At 37.1% G+C, this 26,488-nt stretch overlaps 1 pseudogene; it reads left to right on the top strand.

Moving 5' to 3' along the window:
* Positions 1-26,261, top strand: part of LOC129637083 (solute carrier family 35 member E3-like) — a 64,904-nt pseudogene extending 38,643 nt beyond the window's left edge.
* Positions 26,262-26,488: the final 227 nt, after the last annotated feature.

Below are 26,488 nucleotides of genomic sequence, written 5' to 3'. Positions count from 1 at the left end.
GGATTACTGTTACATTGAATAGTTTGCCTTGGAAATGAACAGAGATCATTTTGTTGTTTTTGAGATTGCATTCAAGTACTGCATTTTGGACTCTTGTTGACCATGATGGCTACTCCATTTCTTGTAAGGGATTCCTGCCTGCAGTAGTAGATGTAATGGTCATCTAATTTAAATTCACCCATTCCAGTCCATTTTAGTTTGCCAATTACTTAACAAGTATCAAAATGTCACATACTTTTATATTTACTCCATCCAACTGGGAACATGGTTATCCTTGTTAGTGATGTTCACTGACTGTGAGGTTGGCAAGCAGCAGCATTAGCATTACCTAGAAATTTGCTAGAAATGCAAATACCTGAGGTTCACCCCAGACTGAATCAGAATCTCTAGGTTTGGAACCCAGAAAGCAGTGTTTTCTGTGAATAATTCTGATGGAAGCTAAAGTTTGAGCATGAGCATATCACCTTAGTTTATTCTTTGAGATTAAACACTCAATACACAATCTAATCCACAAATTTATCTGAGTTTAATATCAGTAACATTGTAAGTCCTGAACACAGTCATAGCAACAATATTACACTAGCAGAAATATCTCTCTCATAGTCATGTCATCTTGTAAATACCTACAATAGCAAAGCAGGAGATTAGTAAATTTTATACTAAAAATAGACCAAAAACATCAGAGAATAAAGACAAACTTTACTTATCAGATGTGGAAGGTAAGCAGCTGAATAGAAATACTAAAAGAAAAAGAAGATGGAAAATACATGATAAGAGAGTGAATGATCTTGTTTCAGAAGTCTTTGTTTTTTTTTTGTTTTTTTTTTTTTTTTCCTTATAGGCTCTTTATATATGGAAAAATAAAAGGAATGTGCCAGAAGCATTTTGAGGCAGAGGAGATCTTTCTTACTTCTATTTTCCTTCACAACACTGGTTACATCTCTGATAAAAGGGCAAACTAAGTTTGATGTTATTGATTAAAGCAAACCTGTTTTATAAATTTATCTTCTCACTACCTTCCTATCTTAGCTGATCTGTGTGTGCATTGCCAGGGTCCAGCCCCGGCTGATCCAGGGTATTCGAAGCAGGGACGGCATCGGCGAGGATCAGGATACAATAGCTTCAATTAGATATTAATTAAAGATATAAAGAGTAATAGAATAAGGATAGCTCAGTAGGAAAATTCAGTGGAGAAAAGAGGCTGAGTAGCTTGGTTTATGCGGGGGACCAATAAAACTTCAAGACAAGAAGCTTGCACCACTTACGTAGGCCGCAGGCATCCTTCCATTCTCCCGAAGGAGAGGAGACACTGAGGCCTCCCCGGTCAGATCTTAGAAGCCCAGGCATAAGTAGTAAGCATGGCGGGTTCCGCACTCCAGATGGAGACTCAGCCAGAGTGAGAGAGAGAGAAGAGACATGGGGAGACCAGTCTTTTGAGGAACTGATCCCAATTCTTTATTTTCCATGGTCTACTTTTATACACTGAGATGTTATGCAAAAGTCACGCGGGGTCAGTAGTCCTGACTTTTATCAAAGTCAGGTGCTTCATACAAATGTATACAGAGGTCTTAGGGGTGTTACATCATCTTCTGGCCAGGGGGCCTGCTGACAATTTATGACCCTCTCCTTGTGACAGTGGTCAGTCAACCAGGACACTTATTTCTCCAGGGGTGATTAGTCTTAAAACAAACGCCACCCAAATAAAGTTACATTCCTATAGGGTGAGGGTATAGTGGGTTTTAGTTAAGGAAAGAATTTACTTAGCCTAAGGTCTAACGTGATTTATATCAAAGGTTAATACTTATTTCTTCTATATATTCATTAATGTGTGTAAGGGCAGGGGATGTGGAGACTTAGCAACAAACATTGGCTCAACAAATGAAAAACCCTTCACCAATACAATTTCTAATCAGCCCACTATACTTACACTAATAGTTTTCTAACTTTTCTAAGGAACCTGTTTTTAGAAGGTTTAAAGCATCTCGTGCCTCTCACGGTTGGGAGGCTGTGAGCAATCACGTGTGGCCGGACAAGCCTATCAGGCAGGCTAGAGAACCTTCAGAGGAGTTTGTAGGTTGAAACACTCCTATCACGCCCAGGAATTATTATTAACTGGAGCTCTAAGTTAACTCCTTCTCCAAAAGAGGTGGTGGGGGACAGCCCCCCGTAAAGTCAGAGGTGTAGGTGAGAGCACAAAGTAGTAAAGTAGGCAGGCTCTGGTTATGGGGGTAGATGCTCGAGGATTTCCAGGGGGACTCCTGAGGCTCGATCCCGCCTTTGCGTATGTCGAGCCTCCTTCCTCACGACCTTTGCCATGGGCGGAGTGCCTCACGCCGGCCCCCAACAGTGCATGCTCAGTCCTGTCTGACTCTTTGTGACCCCATGGCAATAGCCCACCAGGCTCCTATGTCTATGGAATTTTCTAGGCAAGAATACTTGAGTGGGTTGTCATTTCCTACTCCAGGGGTTCTTCCCAATCCAGAGATTGAACCCACATTTTGGCTTCACCTGTAATGCAGGCGGATTGCCCCTAGGGCCACCTGGGAAGCTCTATCTTAGTTGATGCTGCTGCTGCTAAGTCGCTTCAGTTGTGTTCAACTCTGTGTGACCCCATAGATGACAGCCCACCAGGCTAGATGATAGACTTATTTAAATGTTTCTCTTAAAAAATAAATGCAAATAAACAAAATCACTTTCTTCTATTGTGACATCTCTTACAGTTACTAGCTCTCTGACCTTTCCATCAACTAAACATCTTGAAAAGTTTAAGATTGCTTTCACATTCCTGGATCCTCTCCTCCTGGTCCTAGCTGCTGCAATCTGTTTCCTTTCCATTGTATTCTACTGACTGTGCACTTTCCAAGGAGATTTTATTCACCAAATCCCATGGCAATGTTTGACCATTGTCTTTTTTACCTTCTCCAAGGAGTTTCACATTTTTGAATACTTCTTCCTTCTTTAAACTTTATTCCTTTAGTTTCTCCTTAATTTCCCTTTATTATGGATTTGTGATGGCTTTTTAATAATTTTTCATAAATATATTTTCCTCTACTCACTTTTTAATATTTTAGGTTTCTTGGATTTTTTGCTCCCATGACTTGTTATGTTCTTGTTGATTGAGTGAACTCATTTGTTTTTCAATTACCATTATGTACTCAGAATTTCTCAGTCACTGTAACTGGCCCAGAACTGCCTTTTTACAGATTGTTTTCTCCAGCTGCTTACTGTAGAAATTCTGATTCTCAGATATTATAATTCATTGTATTCTAAAATTATCTTATTGTCTACCCCCTACCCAATGAATCCCCTTCTCCTCATGTATAGTTGTCTTGTCTTGTCTACTTTTACAATTATGAAATCTGAGACACTTACTAGATTATCCTCTTTTCATCATTACTTAATTCCAATAAGTAATTGAGTCATCCATCTTCTGTGTAACACATACTTCATTTTTTTTTTTCTTAGTACTGCATTATACCCCATCTCACTACCTTTATGTATTTCTGGGTCCCCATCACAGACAGCTTAGACTATTACTTTAGCTTCTTCACCGGCTATTTCACAAGGGTATTTGACACAACCTTAACATATATATATATATATATATATATATATATATATATTTTTTTTTTGCTTAAGATGCTTCAAATAGTTTGATATTGTTCAAAGTATTAATATTAAGACTTTTAACTAGACATACATATATATTCATAACACAATATGTAGCTATTTTCTATCCTAAACTCTGCCATTATCCTTCAAATACTATTATTTGGCTATAGAAAAATGTTCTTTACAATTTATACAATGCCTTCCTTCTGTGATTTTACCAATGGCATATTTCTTTCAAATTTCTGATCTTTCCTTCCTTTTTTTTCCTGGTTAATTTTAACATCTTCAACACACAGTTCAAAAATCATTCTTATTAAGGTCTTTTTCAATCTTCTTAGATAAGGGAAATATTCTTATAAACACATTTTATATACTTTCACTTGCAATGCATCCTTGAGTTCAAACTTTTTATTTACATGTCTTCCTCCTTCAGACTGCAAATTGTTCTGCATCTGAAATTCTGTCTTATCCACCATTGTATCTATAGTACAGTAAATGATTCCTAACATAAAAATAGCACTCACAGTCTAGTAGAAGAGGTATACATATACATAAGAAATCACTACAAAAAGTACAAGTGTTGCAGTACAGGTGTATACAAGGTTCATTATTAGCAAGAAGAAGAAATTAATCCACTATTCTTGAGAAGGTCAAGTTCAGTCCTATAGAGAATAAATGCCTTGAAATTGTTTTGAGGGATACCTAGGATTTAAGCTGGAGAAAGAAAATGGAAAAGCTTTCCAAGAAGAAATAGCAGATACAGAGACATAGAGTAATGAAACCATATCCCAAAAAAGAAACATTTGTAAATTTTGTATAGTTGGAACAAAAGCTATGAGCATAAGAGGAGCAAGAGAAAAATCTGGAGAGGTAAACAATACCTAGATTTCTGATGTCCAATTAGACTGATGAGAGATTCATCGAAGAGGCAGTGAGAAGTTACTGAGGGGTTTAAGAAGGATAGAAACATTTGCTGAGATTTGGGGTTTGGAAGGATCATTCTGGTAGCAGTATGGGGAATGAAGCTGAGATGGGTAAGACTAGAGGTAGAAAAATCAGAAGATTATACCCTGATGGAGGCTTGAGCCAAGGCACTAGAAGGTAAACAATAGTAATGAAAAGAAAAAAATAGATATAATTCTAGATATTTTACATATATAATCTCAATGAACAGTTTAACCCACCAAGGGAGATGGCAGTGTTATCCTCACTTAACAAGTTGGGAATCAGGAAGCAAAAAGAAGTTTAAGTAAGTTTTCTAACATTAGACAATAAATCACTTAATCTAGAGTCAAATCTAGTTCATTTTCAGATCTAGATATTGCTAAAATCAAAGATTGTTATTGCTTATTAGATTCAGAGAATAATCACTGTAAAAAGTCCAATATGCCTCCTAAGTTTCTGATTTGTGTAAATGGTGGTGATGTTAACTCAGCTAGAAAACATAGGATAAAAGATAGCTGTGTATGCATGTGTGTGTGCATGTCCATGAACTTAGTCTTAGTGGTAGTAGGGGTCATGTAGTTGTAAAACGCCTTTGGTTTTAATTAGATCAAGCTTGAAATATGTGTGTGCTATCCTGATGGAGATTTCAACCCAAACAGTTGCATATATGATTCCATACTGAGGAGAAAGAAATGGATCAAACAGATATATTTGGGATGGAAGTTATCAGGTACATAATTGAAAGCTATGCATATGGATGCTATGAATTTAATTTGGGCTTTCATATCTCTGAACTTTCTCTTCTCAAGGACAGTAATAGCCTCATAATTGCCAAATTAAATTATCATTTCCCATTCATTATGTTGTTTGACTTATTTATAAACTATATTGTCTGACTAATCAAATTCATTCAGATTCAAACAACTCTCTGGAAAAACTGAGATATGGATTAAGGTAATAATAACCAGTTACAGCCTTATACAAAGCTACCTATCTTGGAATAATCTGCCATGTCTGGGCACCTTCACAGGTTAAGACCTATGAAGGCATTCAAACGGGAGTTTGCTATCTCTTCTATGGCAAGCCCGGAAACTAGTCTATAAGAAGTCATGTAAGGGTTACATGTTGAAAACACAGATTTAAGTGACAGCTGGGACTGAGGAGGAAAAAGAGACTGGAAAAACTGAACTAGGTATAGCATTGAACCTTCAATTACAATCATCCTATGTGATGATAAATACAGATTTGGTGCAAATAAATATAGGTATCTGAAGTGACATAGTCCAGGAAATGGAGGGGTCTGGGTGGCAAAACTTAATTAAACCATTCATTCACTCCTCAGTTTTATTTACTGCCAATTGTGTTTCAGATACAGTGCTAACCTTACCAATAAAATACACATGAGAGACTTTTCCAGACTCCATCTAATTTATTATCTCCTGAAGGAGATGAAATTAATCAAATAATTATCAAAATTATTTAATAACATCTTGATTCATTCTATAGGGGAAAAAAAGAGGGTACTGTGAGACATTATAATACAAAAGTCTAATTTGTGTGTGTGTGTGTGTTTGTGTGTGTCTGTGTGTGTTATGTGTGCAAGAGAGAAAGATTGAAATTCAGTGTACTTGAGAAGGAGATGTTGCATAAAAGCTTCACCAAGTAAGAGACATAATCTGGAATTTGAAGAATGATATGTTAAATAGATAAAGGTTAGGAAAGGTGAATTCAAGGGAAAATAAATAAAAGTCGAATACTGCACTAAATTAATGTGTTTTTTGTATTAAATCTATCTAGGTTCTCTGTACAGTCTTTTTAAATCATGATTGCTGCTAGGAGATCAGTTTTCTGACACTGCCATTGCAGGTTGGTAGGACTTAAATACAATAAACCATCATGGGAATGAATGCTTTCAGGAACTAAGATGCCAGGCTCCCATACCCAATAGAAAATGCTAAGGTCTGAAATTAAGACAAAGGCTCAGATTTTTGGACTGGTAGTAATAAGCATCCTAAAATAATCTTTGTCTTGATAAGAACATCTGTGTTTGGTGTATCTGAGCTAAAGCTTAGAGGCATCAGTGACTCTTGCTAAAAGGCTTTAGAGACTCAGGAATTGACCACTGAGTTGTAATCTAAAATTATTTTGAGGAACTAGCTTAGGAAACAGAAAAAGTTTTTTTCATATGCTTACATAAAGAAGAAAAAACTTAATTAAAGTTTATAAATCTTTCATTTCATTCTAATATTTAGGAAACCAGTCCTAAATATTCATTGGAAGGACTGACGCTGAAGCTGAAACTCTAATACTTTGGCCACCTGATGCAAAGAACTGAATCATTTGAAAAGATCCTGATGCTGGGAAAGATTGAAGGTGGGAGGAGAAGGGGATGACAGAGGATGAGATGGTTAGATGGCATCACCGACTCGATGGACATGGGTTTGAGTAAACTCCGGGAGATGGTGATGGACAGGAGGCCTGGCGTGCTGCAGTCCAAGGGGTCACAAAGAGTCGGACACACCTGAGAGACTGAACTGAACTGAACTGAACTGTCATAATCAGAGAATCTAATCTGTTTTAATATTTGGAAATTTATGAGTAGACATTTCCTAATTTTTCATTATTTTTAGGCTAAATTTTTCTGCTCTGTACTTTTTGTTTTGATTCTATATTCTTCCACAGTAGATCTCTGGTATGAAATTTGAATACTTGAAAATGCCCTCTGAACCAAAAGAAAAATGCCCTGTAAAGCTGTTTGTAAAGGAATACATTTAGATAAATCTCATATTACTTATTAATTGGTGACTATTCTGTGTTTTCATTGCTTTTTGAACTTGGAAGCTAAATTTTGTCTTACTGAATTATCAGAAGTGGAAAATAGTGTAGCTTTGAAAGAAGGAATGAGGAATGGGTTCCACAAACCGTCTATGTTAGGACACCTAGGTTCGTCTTCTTGTTCAATTAAACTTTTTTAATATAAATTTATTTATTTTAATTGGAGGTTAATTACTTTACAATATTGTTTTGGTTTTGTCATACATCAACATAAATCTGCCACAGGTATACATGTGTTCCCCATCCTGAACCCCCTCCCTCCTCCCTCCCCATACCATCCCTCTGGGTCGTCTCAGTGCCTCAGCCCCAAGCATCCAGTATTATGCATTGAACCTGGACTGGCGCTCGTTTCACATATGATATTATATATGCTTCAATGCCATTCTCCCAAATCATCCCACCCTCTCCCTCTCCCACAGAGTCCAAAAGACTGTTCTATACATCTGTGTCTTTTTTGCAGTCTAGCATACAGGGTTATTGTTACCATCTTTCTAAATTCCATATATATGTGTTAGTATACTGTATTGGTGTTTTTCTTTCTGGCTTACTTCACTCTGTATAATAGGCTCCAGTTTCATCCACCTCATTAGAACTGATTCAAATGTATTCTTTTTAATGGCTGAGTAATACTCCATTGTGTATATGTACCACAGCTTTCTTATACATTCATCTGATGATGGACATCTAGGTTGCTTCCATGTCCTGGCTATTATAAACAGTGCTGCGATGAACATGGGGGTACACGTATCTCTTTCAATTCTGGTTTGCTTGCTGTGTATACCTAGCAGTGGGATTGCTGGGTCATAAGGCAGTTCTATTTCCAGTTTTTTAAGGAATCTCCACACTGTTCTCCATAGTAGCTGTACTAGTTTGCATTCCCACCAACAGTGTAAGAGGGGTCCCTTTTCTCCACACCCTCTCCAGCATTTATTGTTTGTAGATTTTGGATCGCAGCCATTCTGACTGGTGTGAAATGGTACCTCATAGTGTTTTTGATTTGCATTTCTCTGATAATGAGTGATGTTGAGCATCTTTTCATGTGTTTGTTAGCCATCTGTATGTCTTCTTTGGAGAAATATCTACTTAGTTCTTTAGTCCATTTTTTGATTGGGTCATTTATTTTTCTGGAATTGAGCTGCAGGAGTTGCTTGTATATTTTTGAGATTAGTTGTTTGTCAGTTGCTTCATTTGCTAATATTTTCTCCCATTCTGAAGGCTGTCTTTTCACCTTGCTTATAGATTCCTTTGATGTGCAAAAGCTTTTAAGGTTAATTAGGTCCCATTGGTTTATTTTTGCTTTTATTTCCGATATTCTGGGAGGTGGGTCATAGAGGATCCTGCTGTGATGTATGTCGGAGAGTGTTTTGCCTATGTTCCCCTCTAGCAGTTTTATAGTTTCTGGTCTTACTTTTAGATCTTTAATCCATTTTGAGTTTATTTTGGGTATGGTGTTAGAAAGTGTTCTAGTTTCATTCTTTTACAAGTGGTTGACCAGTTTTCTCAGCACCAGTTGTTAAAGAGATTGTCTTTAATCCATTGCATATTCTTTCCTCCTTTGTCAAAGATAAGGTGTCTATAAGTGTGTGGATTTATCTCTGTGCTTTGTATTTTGTTCCATTGATCTATATTTCTGTCTTTGTGCCAGTACCATACTCTCTTAATGACTGTGGCTTTGTAGTAGAGCCTGAAGTCAGGTAGGTTGATTCCTCCAGTTCCATTCTTCTTTCTCAAGATTGCTTTGGCTATTCGAGGTTTTTTGTATTTCCATACAAATGGTGAAATTATTTGTTCTAGTTCTGTGAAAAATACCGTTAGTAGTTTGATAGGGATTGCATTGAATCTATAAATTGCTTTGGATAGTATACTTATTTTCACTATATTGATTCTTCCAATCCATGAACATGGTATATTTCTCCATCTGTTAGTGTCCTCTTTGATTTCTTTCACCAGTGTTTTATAGTTTTCTATATATAGGTCTTTAGTTTCTTTAGGTAGATACATTCCTAAGTATTTTATTCTTTTCATTGCAATGGTGAATGGAATTGTTTCCTTAATTTCTCTTTCTATTTTCTCATTATTAGTATATAGGAATGCAAGGGATTTCTGTGTGTTGATTTTATATCCTGCAATTTTACTATGTTCATTGATTAGCTCTAGTAATTTTCTGGTGGAGTCTTTAGGGTTTTCTATGTAGAGGATCATGTCATCTGCAAACAGTGAGAGTTTTACTTCTTCTTTTCCAATTTGAATTCCTTTTACTTCTTTTTCTGCTCTGATTGCTGTGGCCAAAACTTCCAAAAGTATGTTGAATAGTAATGGTGAAAGTGGGCACCCTTGTCTTGTTCCTGACTTTAGAGGAAATGCTTTCAATTTTTCACCATTGAGGATAATGTTTGCTGTGGGTTTGTCATATATAGCTTTTATTATGTTGAGGTATGTCCTTCTATTCCTGCTTTCTGGAGAGTTTTTTTTTTTTTTTTTTTTTTTTTTTTTTATCATAAATGGATGTTGAATTTTGTCAAAGGCTTTCTCTCCATCTATTGAGACAATCATATGGTTTTTATTTTTCAATTTGTTAACGTGGTGTATTACATTAATTGATTTGTGGATATTGAAGAATCCTTGCATCCCTGGGATAAAGCCCACTTGGTCATGGTGTATGATCTTTTTAATGTGTTGTTGGATTCTGATTGCTAGAATTTTGTTAAGGATGTTTGCATCTATGTTCATCAGTGATATTGGCCTGTAGTTTTTCTTTTTTTGTGGGATCTTTGTCAGGTGTTGGTACTAGGGTGATGGTGGCCTCATAGAATGAGTTTGAAAATTTACCTTCCTCTGCAATTTTCTGGAAGAGTTTGAGTAGGATAGGTATTAAGTCTTCTTTAAATTTTTGGTAGAATTCAGCTGTGAAGCCATCTGGACCTGGGCTTTTGTTTGCTGGAAGATGTCTGATTACAGTTTCGATTTCTGTGCTTGTGATGGGTCTGTTAAGATTTTCTATTTCTTCCTGGTTCAGTTTTGGAAAGTTGTATTTTGCTAAGAATTTGTCCATTTCTTCCATGTTGTCCATTTTATTGGCATATACTTGCTGATAGTAGTTTCTTATGATCCTTTGTATTTCTGTGTTGTCTGTTGTGATCTCTCCATTTTCATTTCTACTTTTATTGATTTGATTTTTTCCCCTTTGTTTCTTGATGAGTCTGGCTAATGGTTTGTCAATTTTATTTATCCTTTCAAAGAACCAGCTTTTGGCTTTACTCATTTTTGCTATGGTCTCTTTTGTTCTTTTGCATTTGTTTCTGCCCTAATTTTTAAGATTTCTTTCCTTCTACTAACCCTGGGGTTCTTCATTTCTTCCTTTCTAGTTGCTTTAGGTGTAGAATTAGGTTATTTATTTGACTTTTTTCTTGTTTCTTGAGGTATGCCTGTATTGCTATGAACTTTCCCCTTAGCACTGCTTTTACAGTGTCCCACAGGTTTTGGGTTGTTGTGTTTTCATTTCCATTCGTTGCTATGCAAATTTTGATTTCTTTTTCAATTTCTTTTGTGATTTGTTGGTTATTCAGCAGCGTGTTGTTCAGCCTCCACATGCTGGAATTTTTAATAGTTTTTCTCCTGTAATTGAGATCTAATCTTACCACATTGTGGTCAGAAAAGATGCTTGGAATGATTTCAATTTTTTTGAATATACCAAGGCTAGTTTTATGGCCCAGGATGTGATCTATCCTGGAGAAAGTTCCGTGTGCACTTGAGAAAAAGGTGAAGTTCATTGTTTTGGGATGAAATGTCCTATAGATATCAATTAGGTCTAACTGGTCTATTGTATCGTTTAAAGTTTGTGTTTCCTTGTTAATTTTCTGTTTAGTTGATCTATCCATAGGTGTGAGTAGGGTATTAAAGTCTCCCACTATTATTGTGTTATTGTTAATCTCCACTTTCATAGTTGTTAGCATTTGTCTTACATATTGCGATGCTCCTATGTTGGGTGCATATATATTTATATTTGTTATATCTTCTTCTTGGATTGATCCTTTGATCACTATGTAGTGACCTTTTTTGTCTCTTTTCACATCCTTTGTTTTAAAATCTATTTTATCTGATATGAGTATTGCTACTCCTGCTTTCTTTTGGTCTCTATTTGCATGGAAAATCTTTTTCCAGCCCTTCATTCTCAGTCCGTATGTGTCCCCTGTTTTGAGGTGGGTCTCTTGTAGACAAAATATATAGGGGTCTTGTTTTTGTATCTTTTCAGCCAATCTTTGTCTTTTGGTTGGGGCATTCAACCCATTTACATTTAAGATAATTATTGATAAGCATGATCCCATTGCCATTTACTTTATTGTTTTGGGTTCGAGTTTATACACCCTTTTTGTGTTTCCTGTCTAGAGAATATCCTTTAGCATTTGTTGGAGGGCTGGTTTGGTGGTGCTGAATTCTCTCAGCTTTTGCTTGTCTGTGAAGCTTTTGATTTCTCCTTCATATTTGAATGAGATCCTTTCTGGGTACAATCATCTGGGCTGTAGGTTATTTTCTTTCATCACTTTAAGTACGTCTTGCCATTCCCTCCTGGCTTGAAGAGTTTCTATGGAAAGATCAGCTGTTATCCTTATGGGAATCCCCTTGTGTGTTATTTGTTGTTTTTCCCTGGCTGATTTTAATATTTGTTCTTTGTGTTTGATCTTTGTTAATTTGATTAATATGTGTCTTGGGGTGTTTTCGCCTTGGGTTAATCCTGTTTGGGACTCTCTGGGTTTCTTGGACTTGGGTGATTATTTCCTTCCCCATTTTAGGGAAGTTTTCTACTATTATCTCCTCAAGTATTTTCTCATGGTCTTTCTTTTTGTCTTCTTCTTCTGGGACTCCTGTGATTCGAATGTTGGGACGTTTAACACTGTCCTGGAGGTCTCTGAGATTGTCCTCATTTCTTTTAATTCGTTTTTCTTTTTTCCTCTCTGATTCATTTATTTCTACCATTCTATCTTCTAATGCACTAATCTTATCTTCTTCCTCTGTTATTTTACTATTTGTTGCCTCCAGAGTGTTTTTGATCTCATTTATTGCATTATTAATTATATATTGACTCTTTTTTTTTTCTTCTAGGTCCTTGTTAAACCTTTCTTGCATCTTCTCAGTCCTTGTCTCCAGGCAGTTTATCTGTTATTCCATTTTGATTTCCAGATTTTGGATCAATTTCATTATCATTATTCAGAATTCTTTATCAGGTAGATTCCCTATCTCTTCCTCTTTTGTTTGGTTTGGTGGACATTTATCCTTTTCCTTTACCTGCTGGGTATTCCTCTGTCTCTTCATCTTGTTTATATTCTGAGTTTGGGGTGTCCTTTCTGTATTCTGGCAGTTTGTGGAGTTATCTTTATTGTGGAGTTTCCTCGCTGTATGTGTGTTTGTACAGGTGGCTTTGTCAAGGTTTCTTGGTTAGGGAAGCTAGTGTCAATGTTCTGTGGGTGGAGCTGGATTTCTTCTCTCTGGAGTGCAATGAAGTGTCCAGTAATGAGTTATGAGATGTCTATGATTTTGTAGTAACTTTGGGAAGCCTGTATATTGGAGCTCAGTGCTGTGTTCCTGTGTTGCTGGAGAATTTGCTTGGTATGTCTTGCTCTGGAACTTGTTGGCCCTTGTGTGGTGCTTGGTTTCAGTGTAGGTATGGAGGCATTTGATGAGCTCCTGTCAATTAATGTTCCCTGGAGTCAGGGTTTGGACTTCAGTCTCCTGCTTCCAGTTATAGGTTTTATTTTTACAGTAGTCTTAAAACTTCTCCTTCTATATAGCACCATTGATAAAACATCTAGGTTAAAGAATAAAAGTTTCTCCACCATGAGTGTCACCCAGGGAGATTCACAGTGTTACATGGAGAAGAGGGAGGAGGCAGTTAGAGGTGACCTGAATGAGATGAGGTGGAATCAACAGAGGAGAGAGCAGGCTAGCCAGTAATCACTTCCTTATGTGCACTCCACAACTGGACCGGTCAGAGATGTTCACCGAGCTATACAGAGAAGAGAAAAGGGAGGAAGGAGACAGAGATTGCAAGGAGGATAAAAGTGGGGACTGAAAAGGAGAGAGACAGATCCAGCAAGTAATCAGTTCCCTAAGTGTTCTCCACCGTCTGGAACACACAGAAGTTCACAGAGTTGGGTAGAGTAGAGAGGGGTTAGGGAGGAAACACAGGTGACCTGGTGGAGAAAAAGGAGAGTCCAAAGGGGGAGAGAGCAGTCAAGCCAGTAATCTCACTCACACGTAAGAAATGGGTACTGAAGATTGGGTTCTTAAAGGTACAAAATTGGTAACAAATACCTAAAAGCAAAATTTAAAAATCTAGAGTAGAGTTTGGAATTTCAAAAATACAATGTTAAAGAAAAGAAGAAAAAGAAAGAGAGAAAAAGAAAGGAAAAAACAAAAACAAAGTCACAAAAAATATAAAGAAAATATAGGTACAAAATTGATAACAAATACCAAAAAGCAAAAGTTAAAAATCTAGAGTAGAGTTTGGAATTTCAAAAATACAATGTTAAAGAAAAGAAGAAGAAAAAGAAAGAGGAAAAAAAGTCAAAAAAATTATAAAGAAAATATAGATACAAAATTGATAACAAATACCAAAAAGCATAAATTAAAAATCTAGAGTAGAGTTTAGAATTTCAGAAATACAATATTAAAGAAAAGAAGAAGAGAAAGAAAGAAAAGAAAGTCACAAAAATTATTAAAAAAAATATATAGGTACAAAATTGATAAGAAATACCAAAAAGCTAAAATCTAGACTAGAGTTTGGAATTTCAAAAAATACAATGTTAAGGAAAAGAATAAAAAAAAAAGAAAGAAAGAAAGAGAAAAAGAAAAAAACAAGGTCACAAAAATTATAAAAAATATATATGAAGTTTGCTTTTAAAAAAAATAGGTTCTTTTTTTTTTTTTTGCAAAGTAATAGTAGGTCATAAAAGTGAAAATTAAAGGAGTAATAGAGGACTTAAAAATTAAAAAAAAATTAAAAAAAATAAAGAAAGATCATAAAAATAGTAAAAATGTATCTAGGACTTTCTCTGGTGTTGTTGTGGGTATTGTGGGGTCAGTTCATTTTGGCTAGTTCCTTGGTCCGGCTTATATTTCTCAAGATCTATAGGCCCCTTCCTATGTATTCAGTACTAACGACAGGGTTTTAATCTATTGCCTGTCGCTTCCAAGGCGGTTCCCTCTGTTATAGCTTCTTCTGTTGGCTGGTCTCTTCAGTGTCTGATTTCTGCCCTGATACAAAGGGGGCGGTGGTGGACACTTTTTTTTTTTTTTTTTAGGCTCACTTGTTCAGTCACGCTCTGGGGAGGGAGGGACGCTGCAAACAAATAACACTGGCGTGTGCTTGCAGTGCCTTAGCCACACTGGCCCTGCCCCCCCTCACAGCGTGTGTACCCTCCCTGCCCACACTGCTCAGGCTCTAGGTTGCTCCCCTGGGAACCATCCACAGCCGGCCCTGGGCTGCATGCACCTCCCAGGTCCAAGCCACTCAGGTTCAGGCACTCGGGTAGTCCTCAGAGTCTCAGACTCGGTTGGGCCTGCATTTTGTGCCCTTTCCAGGTCCAAGCAGCTCAGGTGATGAGGTGTTTGGCAAGCATGGTTGCTGCAACTTATCGCCTCTCCGCCGCTCGGTTTTCTGGGTGTACAACTGGTGCACCTTCTCAGGCGGATGTTGATCGTCCAGAAACCCAAGAAGTCTTAGTTAGCAAAGAAGCCTGCTTACAGTTTTGTAGATAATGTCTCTCTGGGGCTGCGATTGCCCTCTTCCGGCTCTGGCTGCCTGTCACCAGAGGGGGATGGTCTGCAGCCGGCTATCTCTGTTCAGTCCTTTGTTCTGTGTGTGCAGGCCTGGCGGTGTCTTAGGTTAGGGCTGGCTTTTCGCGTGGTAGTTATCCCACAGTCTGGTTTGCTAGCCCAAAGTAGTTCGCTCAGATAGTGCTCAAGGTATTCAGGCCAGGTCCTTACCCTAAGTGATGCAGCCCACGCAGCGCCTCCCTGCCCAGCCCCTGCTTGCTAATGGCGGATGCAGGCGTCTGCGCTGCTTTTCCACTGTGGGGAGTTACTGTAGGGCTCGCAATCTGCGGGTTTTAATTGTTTATTTATTTTTTCTCCCTGTTATATTGCCCTCTGTGCTTCCAAGTCTCACCACAGACTTGACAGTGAGAGGGGTTCCTGGTGTTTGGAAACTTCTCTCTTTCTAAGATGCCCTTCCTGGGACAGAGTTCCATCCCTCCCTCTTTTGTCTCTTTTTTTGTCTTTTATATGTTTTCCTACCTCCTTTCGAAGACAATGGGTTGCTTTTCTGGGCACCTGATGTCCTCTGCTGGCATTCAGAAGTTGTTTTGTGGAATTTACTCAGCATTTAAATGTTCTTTTGATGAATTTGTGGGGGAGAAAGTGGTCTCCCCGTCCTATTCCTCCACCATCTTAGCTCCTCCTCCCAGGGTAATGATTTCTACATCCTTAAAATTTTGGAGTCATGGACTCTGGTAGATGTTATAAATTGCTTATTGTTTGTTTGTTTAGTCACTAAGAGGTGTCTGATTGTTTGTGACCCCCTGGACTCTAGTCCACTAGGCTTCTGTGTCCATGGGAATTCCCAGCCAAGAATGCTAGAGTGGGTTGTTGCTTCCTTCACCAAGTGATCTTCCCAACCCAGGGATTCAACCTGAGTGTCCTGCACTGGCAGGCATTTGAAATATGAGGGATCTGTGGAGTCTATGTTAAGAACCCCTAGTGAAGCTGCAATTCTCATTTTTGGTTAGAACTAGAATCATCTAGGAAGGATTAAAAAAAGCAAACAAACAAAACAAAATGAAAGAATCACTCTAGGTAGGTTAGTCAGAATCTCTAGATAAGATATCAATATGAGCAGTTTATTTTTTTTAAGACTATCAGATGATTCTAAAGTGCATTTATAGCTGAGAAACACTAAGCTACAGAAGCATTTTTCTAACTTCATGTGCTTACAAACTACCTGAGTAGTATGATAAAACACATAATCTGATAAAATGGGTTTGGGATGGAGCCTAGAATTCTGTATTCTAACTCTCAGCTATTGATAATTCTAGTGTTTTTGGTCCATGATGAACAGTTGTTCTAAAAACAAACAAACAAACAAACAAAAAATGGCCAAGTAATCACTGACTTCATTGCAGTGAATATTTTAAATTATTTTATCTGTATCCAAAGGCAGAGTCTCTTAAACTGGTCATATATAGGAAGGGCTTTTTTTTTTTTTTTTTTTTTACTTTTATTTTACTCTTTTTTCTAGTGTGCTTATGCACATAAAGTTCAGTAAAATAAAATTTTTACTCGCTGAGTTTCTCTTCTGATGATTAGTTTTGTTGATTTCATTTATTTATGGAGATTGCTAAGAATTTGTATGGGTAGAGGAACTGATTATTAAAAAATGACCCCCTGCAGGATCCTCTTGTTAAACAGACAACTCAATCAATGTTATAAGCCAACCAGAGGTAACAGATTCAAGTAAATACTCAACTAAAAATCAAAATATACATTTTTCTCAAGTGAATATGGTAGAACAGATGTTAGTCTACGAAGCAAGTCTCAACAAATGTGAAAAGATTGAAATCATACAAAATATCTTCTCCAACCATAATGGAATGAACCTAGAAATAGCAAAATGAAAACAGACATTTTTCACAAATATGTAGAAATTAAACAACACACTCCAAAATAACTTACCAACAATAGTCTAAAAGAAAATCATAAGAAAAAATAGAAAATGCTTTAAGATAAATTAAATGAAATCACAGCATATCACTATCATGGAATGTAATGAAAGCAGTGCTATAAGACTCTCAAGAACTACAATAAAGGAAAAGAAAGATCTCAACTCAATAAAATAGCTTTATACTTTAGGATCTAGCAAAAGGAGTGCAAACACAACCCAAAGTCAGGAGAAGAAAGGGGATAACAAATATTAGAGTGTAAATCAGTTAAATACCAAATCGAAAAAGAATCATTGAAACCCACAGCTGGTTGAATTGATTAACAGAATAGACAAATTGTAGTTAGACTAACTTAGAAAAATCAAGAAAATATACAGACAAAAATCAGGGGAAAAAAGTGGAAATAAGACTACTAATGTGACAGAAATTGCAAAGACAATAAAAGAACATTGTGTATAATCATTTCTCAACAAATTATATAGCCTAGATGCAGTGGACAAACTGCTGCTGCTGCTGCTGCTAAGTCGCTTAAGTCGTGTCCAACTATGTGCGACCCCATAGATGGCAGCCCACCAGGCTCCCCCTTCCCTGGGATTCTCCAGGCAAGAACACTGGAGTGGGTTGCCATTTCCTTCTCCAATGCATGAAAGTGAAAAGTGAAAGGGAAGTCACTCAGTTGTGTCTGACTCTTCACGACCCCATGGACAGCAGCCCACCAGGTTCCTCCATCGATGAGATTTTCCAGGCAAGAGTGCTGGAGTGGAGTGCCATCGCCTTCTCTGGGAAAAACCCCTAGACACACACAAATTACCAGAACCAACTCAAGGAGAAATAGAAAATCTGATCTCATCTGTACAGATTATTTCAGTAATAAAAAAATAACTAAAAAACAACAAAAAGGACAGGACAAGATGGCTTCACTGATGAATTCTGCCAAAGCTTTAAAGAAGAATCAACATTAAATTTTTGTAAACTCTCCCAAACAGTAGAAGAAGGTTGAACACTTCCTCTTCCTATGAATCCAGCATTACCTTGATAACAATGACAGATAAAGATGCACAAGAAAAATATTTACAGACCTTTATCCTTATGGACATCACCAAATGATCAACACTGAAATCAGATTGATTATATTCTTTGCAGCCAAAGATGGAGAAGCTCTATCCAGTCAGCAAAAACAAGACCAGGAGCTGACTGTGGCTCAGACCATGAACTCCTTATTGCCAAATTCAGACTTAAATTGAAGAAAGGAGGGAAAACCACTAGACCATTCAGGTATGACCTAAATCAAATCCCATATGATTATACAGTGGAAGTGAGAAATAGATTTAAGGGCCTAGATCTGATAGATAGAGTGCCTGACGAACTATGGAATGAGGTTCGTGACATTGTACAGGAGACAGAGATCAAGACCATCCCCATGGAAAAGGAATGCAAAAAAGCAAAATGGCTGTCTGGGGAGGCCTTACAAATAGCTGTGAAAAGAAGAGAAGTGAAAAGCAAAGGAGAAAAGGAAAGATATAAACATCTGAATGCAGAGTTCCAAACAATAGGAAGAAGAGATAAGAAAGCCTTCCTCAGTGATCAATGCAAAGAAATAGAGGAAAACAACAGAATGGGAAAGAGTAGAGATCTCTTCAAGAAAATCAGAGACACCAAAGGAACATATCATGCAAAGATGGGCTCGACAAAGGACAGAAATGGTATGGACCTAACAGAAGCAGAAGATATTAAGAAGAGATGGCAAGAATACACAGAAGAACTGTACAAAAAAAGATCTTCATGATCCAGATAATCACAATGGTGTGATCATTCATCTAGAGCCAGACATCCTGGAATGTGAAGTCAAGTGGGCCTTAGAAAGCATCACTAAGAGCAAAGCTAGTGGAGGTCTTGGAATTCCAGTTGAGCTATTTCAAATCCTGAAAGATGATGCTGTGAAAGTACTGCACACAATATGCGAGCAAATTTGGAAAACTCAGCAGTGGCCACAGGACTGGAAAAGGTCAGTTTTCATTCCAATCCTAAAGAAAGGCAATGCCAAAGAATGTTCAAACTACCATACAATTGCACTCATCTCACACGCTAGTAAAGTAATGCTCAAAATTCTCCAAGCCAGGCTTCAGCAATATGTGAACCGTGAACTTCCAGATGTTCAAGCTGGTTTTAGAAAAGGCAGAGGAACCAGAGATCAAATTGCCAACATCCGCTGGATCATGGAAAAAGCAAGAGAGTTCGAGAAAAACATCTATTTCTGCTTTATTGACTATGCCAAAGCCTTTGACTGTGTGGATCACAATAAAGTGTGGAAAATTCTGAAAGAGATGGGAATACCAGACCACCTGATCTGCCTCTTGAGAAATTTGTATGTAGGTCAGGAAGCAACAGTTAGAACTGGATATGGAACAACACACTGGTTCCAAATAGGAAAAGGAGTTCGTCAACGCTCTGTATTGTCACCCTGCTTATTTAACTTATATACATAGTACATCATGAGAAACGCTGGGCAGGAAGAAGCACAAGCTGGAATCAAGATTGCCGGGAGAAATATCAATAACCTCAGATATGCAGATGACACCACCCTTATAGCAGAAAGTGAAGAAGAACTAAAAGAGTCTTTTGATGAGTGTGAAAGAGGAGAGTGAAAAAGTTGGCTTAAAGCTCAACATTCAGAAAACGAAGATCATGGCATCCAGTCCCATCACTTCATTGGAAATAGATGGGGAAACAGTGGAAACAGTGTCAGACTTTATTTTGGGGGGCTCCAAAATCACTACAGATGGTGACTGCAGCCATGAAATTAAAAGACGCTTACTCCTTGGAAGCAAAGTTATGACCAACCTAGACAGCATATTCAAAAGCAAAGACATTACTTTGCCAATAAAGGTCCGTGTAGTCAAGGCTATGGTTTTTCCTGTGGCCATGTATGGATGTGAGAGTTGCACTGTGAAGAAGGCTGAGCGCTGAAGAATTGGTGCTTTTGAACTGTGGTGTTGGAGAAGACTCTTGAGAGTCCCTTGGACTGCACGGAGATCCCACCGGTCCATTCTGAGGGAGATCAGCCCTGGGATTTCTTTGGCAGGAATGATGCTAAAGCTGAAACTCCAGTACTTTGGCCACCTCATGTGAAGAGTTGACTCATTGAATAGACTCTGATGCTGGGAGGGATTGGGGGAAAGAGGAGAAGGGGACGACAGAGGATGAGATGACTGGATGGCATCACTGACTCGATGGACATGAGTCTGAGTGAACTCCGGGAGTTGGTGATGGACAGGGAGGCCTGGCGTGCTGCAATTCATGGTGTCGCAAAGAGTCGGACACAACTGAGCAACTGATCCGATCTGATCTGATCTGATCCTTTTTGAATATAGATGTAAAAATTCTCAACAAAATGCTATCAAACTGCATCCATTTCCTCTGCCACAATTCTGGGTCTAGGAGTTGTCTTCTCTATACAAAAGTAACTTCACAGTTTCAAAACTAGTTTCTCTGCATCTATTACTGCCATCTTCAAAACACTCCTCAGTGTAGCCAAAAGGTATATCTGTTCAAGTTACTCCCATGAATAAAATTCTCCAAGAACTTTCCATTTTAAGATAAAGTACAAATTTCTTATTTTAATAAATATCTAGTCCATGTATGATATAGTCCCCATTGACCAGACTTCTATGGAATCATTTTTTTCCTTCCTTTCCACTCCTCTTTATTCCCTCTCAAAAGCACTTTCTGCTGATGCTTGTTCAAATATGCTAGGTTTTACATACTGTAAGACCAATTCTTAGGCAGAGTTTCCTGCCAAGCAAACTGAACTTACAAGCAAAATGAACTCTAACTTTACTGGCCCCCTCTCAGCCTTAAATATTTATTGTTAATACTTAAAGAGCCCAGCCCTGTGAGGAAGGAAGGGTAAATACTAGCTTCTCTCTAGAATAAACCCTAGAATCCACTCTATTTCACTTGTTATACAACAAATATATTTTTTAAACAAATATTCAGCAGCTAAGAGGGAGATGACTTGAAAGTGCAATAAAATTACTTTTACTTTTACTTTGTAAAAATCTATGAGCAATTTACTAAATTAGTCAACATCAATAGTTTTTGCTGTGCATCTATTTTTTGCCAGAATAATAACCATCACTCTTTGAAGGACTACTGTTACCAGCCACTCTGCTCAATAGTTTATATGGATTTTTCCAGTTAATACTTTCAAATGAGGTAAATATTATCATTCCCATATTATAACTGGCAGGCAAGGAACTTTACAAAACACATGGTGGAAACAGAACTCAAATTCTGATAGTAGGTCTTTTATCAAGTCTTTTCTTGTCTTCCCAATTGAGTAAATTCCCTCTCTGTATATGGATGATTATATTATGATGAAACTGAACTATCTCAGCTCTTTTAATAATGTCAATATCCTTATAATAGTGTTCACTTCCCTATATCCTCCCACTATCACTATACCAAGAGAATGATGCCCACCTATGTTGATCCTTAGGATAGGTACTGTGTTTTGAGAGTGAATCTTGCCAAATATTTCAATAAAATGTGTATTTATATATGAATGCAGATTTCATATATGGAACATCAATTTGCTGTTCTGTAGACAACCAAAACTCAACAAGTTTAACAAGTTTAAAAAGTTGCTCTAAAAAGACTCAACAAATTCTCAGCCAAGAGGAGTACCTTTGTCTCAAATTTTCCATTTTCTTGTAATCAAATAGAGTGAGGCAAATATATCTTCTACTTGTCCTTTCTGTTCTTCTTCTTCAGTGTGTATATGATGTCTCTCTTAATCAGTTTTGAAAAATATATTCTGAAATAGATACCAATTATGATATTAATTTAAAATTGTACCCAAGTATCATTGCACCAAGTATCATGGCACAGTTGGTAAAGAATCCACCTGCCAATGCAGGAGACACAAGAGACATGGCTTTGATCCCTGGGTAAGGAAGATCCCCTGGAGTAGGAAGTGGCAACCCACTCCAGTAGTCTTGACTGGAAAATTCCATGGACAGAGGAGCCTGGTGAGTTACAGTCCAAGGGTTTGAATAGAGTCTGACATGACTGAGCATACACAAACCATTGTTATTATTTGCATCCATATATTTAATTTGTGCCATATATTTAGAATTCAAATTCCCCTCACTTAACATACATATTTGAGCATAATGTTATTAACAACTGGATCTTTAAATTAAAATAAAAGTCATTGTGTTACTATTAAGAACATGTATTCAGAGGGCTGATCTTTTTATTCCCCATAATGGATTTTAATAAATAAACGGCTTCTTTTTTGGCCTCTCTTTATGAACACATTCAGAATTCACTACTTATCCTGTGATTTAGTCATATATTCTAAAATAAAGTACTTCATTATTTCTGATATATTAAGGATTGCTGCTACTGCTGCTGCTGCTAAGTCGCATCAGTCATGTCCAACTCCGTGCGACCCCATAGACAGCACCCAACAGGCTCCTCCGTCCCTGGGATTCTCTAGGCAAGAATACTGGAGTGGGTTGCCATTTCTTTCTCCATATTAGGGATTAAGCTGCATTTAATAATGATTGATTATGAAATTTTTTCTTCTTTCAAAAATATTGATCAGTACAGATATTTTTCACTCTACATGTCTGAGATTCCCTTGGTACATTAATTCATTAATGACTCCTCCTAAAGGTAATAGCAAAATAAATCATCTGGCACTGAGAAAGACATTTTATATTAGTACTTATACTTCATTTTCATTATTTATCTCAGTATTTATGAAAGTTTCATACTTTCATGCACTTAATTGCTTTGTTGGTATAATTTATATATTCAATAAACATTATTATCAATTAAATGTTCAGATGAAGAAGAGAGTAAAAATTGATGTAGAAAAGTTCAACATAGTAGTACATGATTTTAGTATTTTTCTAATTGCATAGAACATTAAACTTCATTAAAAAGGAATTTGGAGCATATTTTTGAACTTGAATTTCTCACTCCTCAAATATCCCAAATGAAGTATTTTTAACTGATTAGGTTATAGGCATTCAACAACTAAAATAATTCAAGTACTATTAAATTGCTAGTTTGAAAAAACAGAAGAGACTCAAAGTTAAAATCAGATACAAATAAAAAGATTCAACTTAAAAAATTCATATAACTAATTTATAAACCAGGACATTGATGCACAGGTATAAATGTAACGGAGGTGTTCTTCAAATATGAACACTTAACAAAATGTTTTTGCATTGCCACTAAAGTTTTTGAAAGGACCTGACATTTTTGTAGGGGTTTTCAATGATTAGGTCTCTTTTACTTTATCTAAATCTAGTAATTTTCATATGGCAGGATTCTAGACAATTCTTATCCACTGTAACAAAGAATAATGATCTTACAAATTCAGTCATGCATCTGTAGCTGCATTCACCAATTTATTAAATAAACATTTATTGAGCAACTCCTGTGTCATACTTTTAAGTATAACTGGATATATGAAAAAAATAGTAACACGGTCTCTCCTTTTGTGATTTATTTAAGGCTGTATAAATTTAAATGTATTTCATATATCTTAGGGATAGCTCTGTTATAGAAACCAACAAATAGCATAGGATGACCATTAAGTCACTAATTTTCAATTTGTCCCACAAAACCTTTTTATAGAAAGTACAACAGAAGTAATTCTAACTCATCTTAAATTCAACCTCTCTTTCTCTGGCAATAAGCCTGAGGAGCTATGAGACTGTTAAGAGTCAGAAACTGAAAAAGAATAAGAGGAAAAAGTAAAGGATTTGGATAATATAAGAACAAGATAACTCAATCTTAGAAACTTAACTTGAAATAAAGAATTCAGTATTTTAAACAAATAAGAAAAAAAAATTATTAAACATTTAGTACCAGCTACATTTCAAGCACCTCCTTTATATATATTATTTTAAAACTTATAACTATATCAAATAAAATATTATCACACTTGTTTTATTGTGAGAAACATTAAGCTTAGAAAGATTAAACTATGACAAAACAAAAAATCTATACCTTTTTCTGATTCCAAATCCTAATATACAACCTCTAAAATATTTATCTAGTCTTCAATAAAATAATACATACACCACCCCTTCTCAAGAAATGTATGTGTGAGATAAAGAATTTATACCTTTTAATTTTATTATCATGAACCATATACAATTTCTTGCACATCAAACACTTAAAACAAGCAAAAGAGTTAATAACTGATGGTAAAAATCTAACAGTTTCTCCATTTTTAAATGTAATTGATTTGACTGAATTTTATATCATTTAATTTTTAACAACGAATGTGTTTAATAACTGGTTTGCAAAAGTCTTGAAAATTTAGCAGTTGGCTTTTATGAGTGCATATGACATGGTTCTGCATGTGGCTATGACATTCAGTTCAGTCAGTTCAGTTACTCAGTCGTGTCTGACTGTTTGCAACCCCATGAATCGCAGCACGCCAGGCCTCCCTGTCCATCACCATCGCCCTGAGTTTACTCAAACTCATGTCCATCGAGTTGGTGATGCCATTCAGCCATCTCATACTCTATCAACCCCTTCTCCTCATGCCCCCAATCCCTTCCAGCATCAGGGTCTTTTCCAATGAGTCAACTCTTCGCATGAAGTGACCAATGTATTGGGGTTTCAGCTTCAGCATTAGTCCTTCCAATGAACACCCAGGACTGATCTCCTTCAGAATGGATTGGTTGGATCTCCTTGCAGTCCAAGGGACTCTCAAGAGTCTTCTCCAACACCACAGTGAAAAGGCATCAATTCTTTGGCGCTCAGCTTTCTTCATAGTTCAACTTTCACATCCATACATGACCACTGGAAAAACCATAGCCTTGACTAGATGGACCTTTGTTGGCAAAGTAATGTCTCTGCTTTTGAATATACTATCTAGTTTTGTCCTAACTTTCCTTCCAAGGAGTAAGCATCTTTTAATTTCATGGCTGCAATCACCATGTGCTTTTGGAACCCCCGAAAAAATATAGTCTGACACTGTTTCCATTGTTTCCCCATCTATTTCTCATGAAGTGATGGGAACGGATGCCATGATCTTAGTTTTCTGAATGTTGAGTTTTAAGCCAACTTTTTCACTCTCCACTTTCACTTTCATCAAAAGGCTTTTTAGTTAGCAGATCCTTAACTGGCTTTCTTCCCTTCCACATCTCATTTTCCCACTTTCTCACTGTGCTTTCTAAAAACATATCCCATATAAACTGCTGCTATTGCTGCTGCTAAGTCACTTCAGTCGTATCCGACTCTGTGTGACCCCATAGACGGCAGCTCACCAGGCTCCCCTGTCCCTGGAATGCTCCAGGCAAGAATACTGGAGTGGGTTGCCATTTCCTTCTCCAATGCATGAAAGTGAAAAATGAAAGTGAAGTCACTCAGTCGTGTCCAACTCCTAGCAACCCCATGGTCTGCAGCCTACCAGGCTCCTCTGTCCATGGGATTTTCCAAGCAAGAGTACTGGAGTGGTGTGCCATTGCCTTCTCCACCCATATAAACTATATGTGCCTAAATCTTGGCTTTAGTGTCTACTTTAGGGTTATGCATCCAGACCCTCTGCTACAAGAAAACCTCCACCAAAATACAGCTCACGCTGATTCCTATAACTTTAGGTATAATCCTAAATTCTTATTATGATGTGAAGTTTAATTTCCTTGTAACGGTGTTTGCTGCTCTTGGTATTTTAGTTACAACCCTTTATCAAGTGTGGGTAGGAGCCAAACAGCATGAATTGCAAGTAAACTCGATGCAGCTGCTGTACTACCAGGCCCCCATGTCATCTGCCATGTTGCTGGTCACTGTGCCCTTCTTTAAGCCAGTGTTTGCAGAAGGAGGAATATTTGGTTCCTGGTCAGTCTCTGCTTTGCTGATGGTCCTGCTGTCTGGAGTAATAGCTTTCATGGTGAACTTGTCGATTTATTGGATCATTGGAAACACTTCACCAGTCACCTATAACATATTTGGACACTTCAAGTTCTGCATTACTTTATTTGGAGATATGTTTTATTCAAGGATCCATTGTCAATTAATCAGGGTCTTGGCATGTTATGTACATTATTTGGCATTCTTGTCTATACTCATTTTAAACTCAGTGAACAAGAAGTAAGTAAGAGTAAATTGGTGCAACGTCCTTAATTATGTTTTTGTAGAGAAAAAGTTGCCTGAAGACAACAAAAAAACTATTAGGTGGGCAAGTTACTTTCAAGGAAGAGATGAAAATTATGTTGCAAAATTCATTAAGTGATCATTTACAAAAAGTCATGCAAAAGAAATTTTATTCATAAATATGGCTTACTTGGGAATTTTCTGATGGTCCAGCAGTTGAGATGCCATAATTTCGCTGCCAAGGGTGCAGGCTCAGT

The sequence above is a fragment of the Bubalus kerabau genome, chromosome 22 (assembly GCF_029407905.1).
Source record: "Bubalus kerabau isolate K-KA32 ecotype Philippines breed swamp buffalo chromosome 22, PCC_UOA_SB_1v2, whole genome shotgun sequence".
Classification (NCBI taxonomy): Eukaryota; Metazoa; Chordata; class Mammalia; order Artiodactyla; family Bovidae; genus Bubalus; species Bubalus kerabau.
Note: the sequence above shows the minus strand (reverse complement) of the source record. Positions and strands in the feature narration are given on the sequence as shown.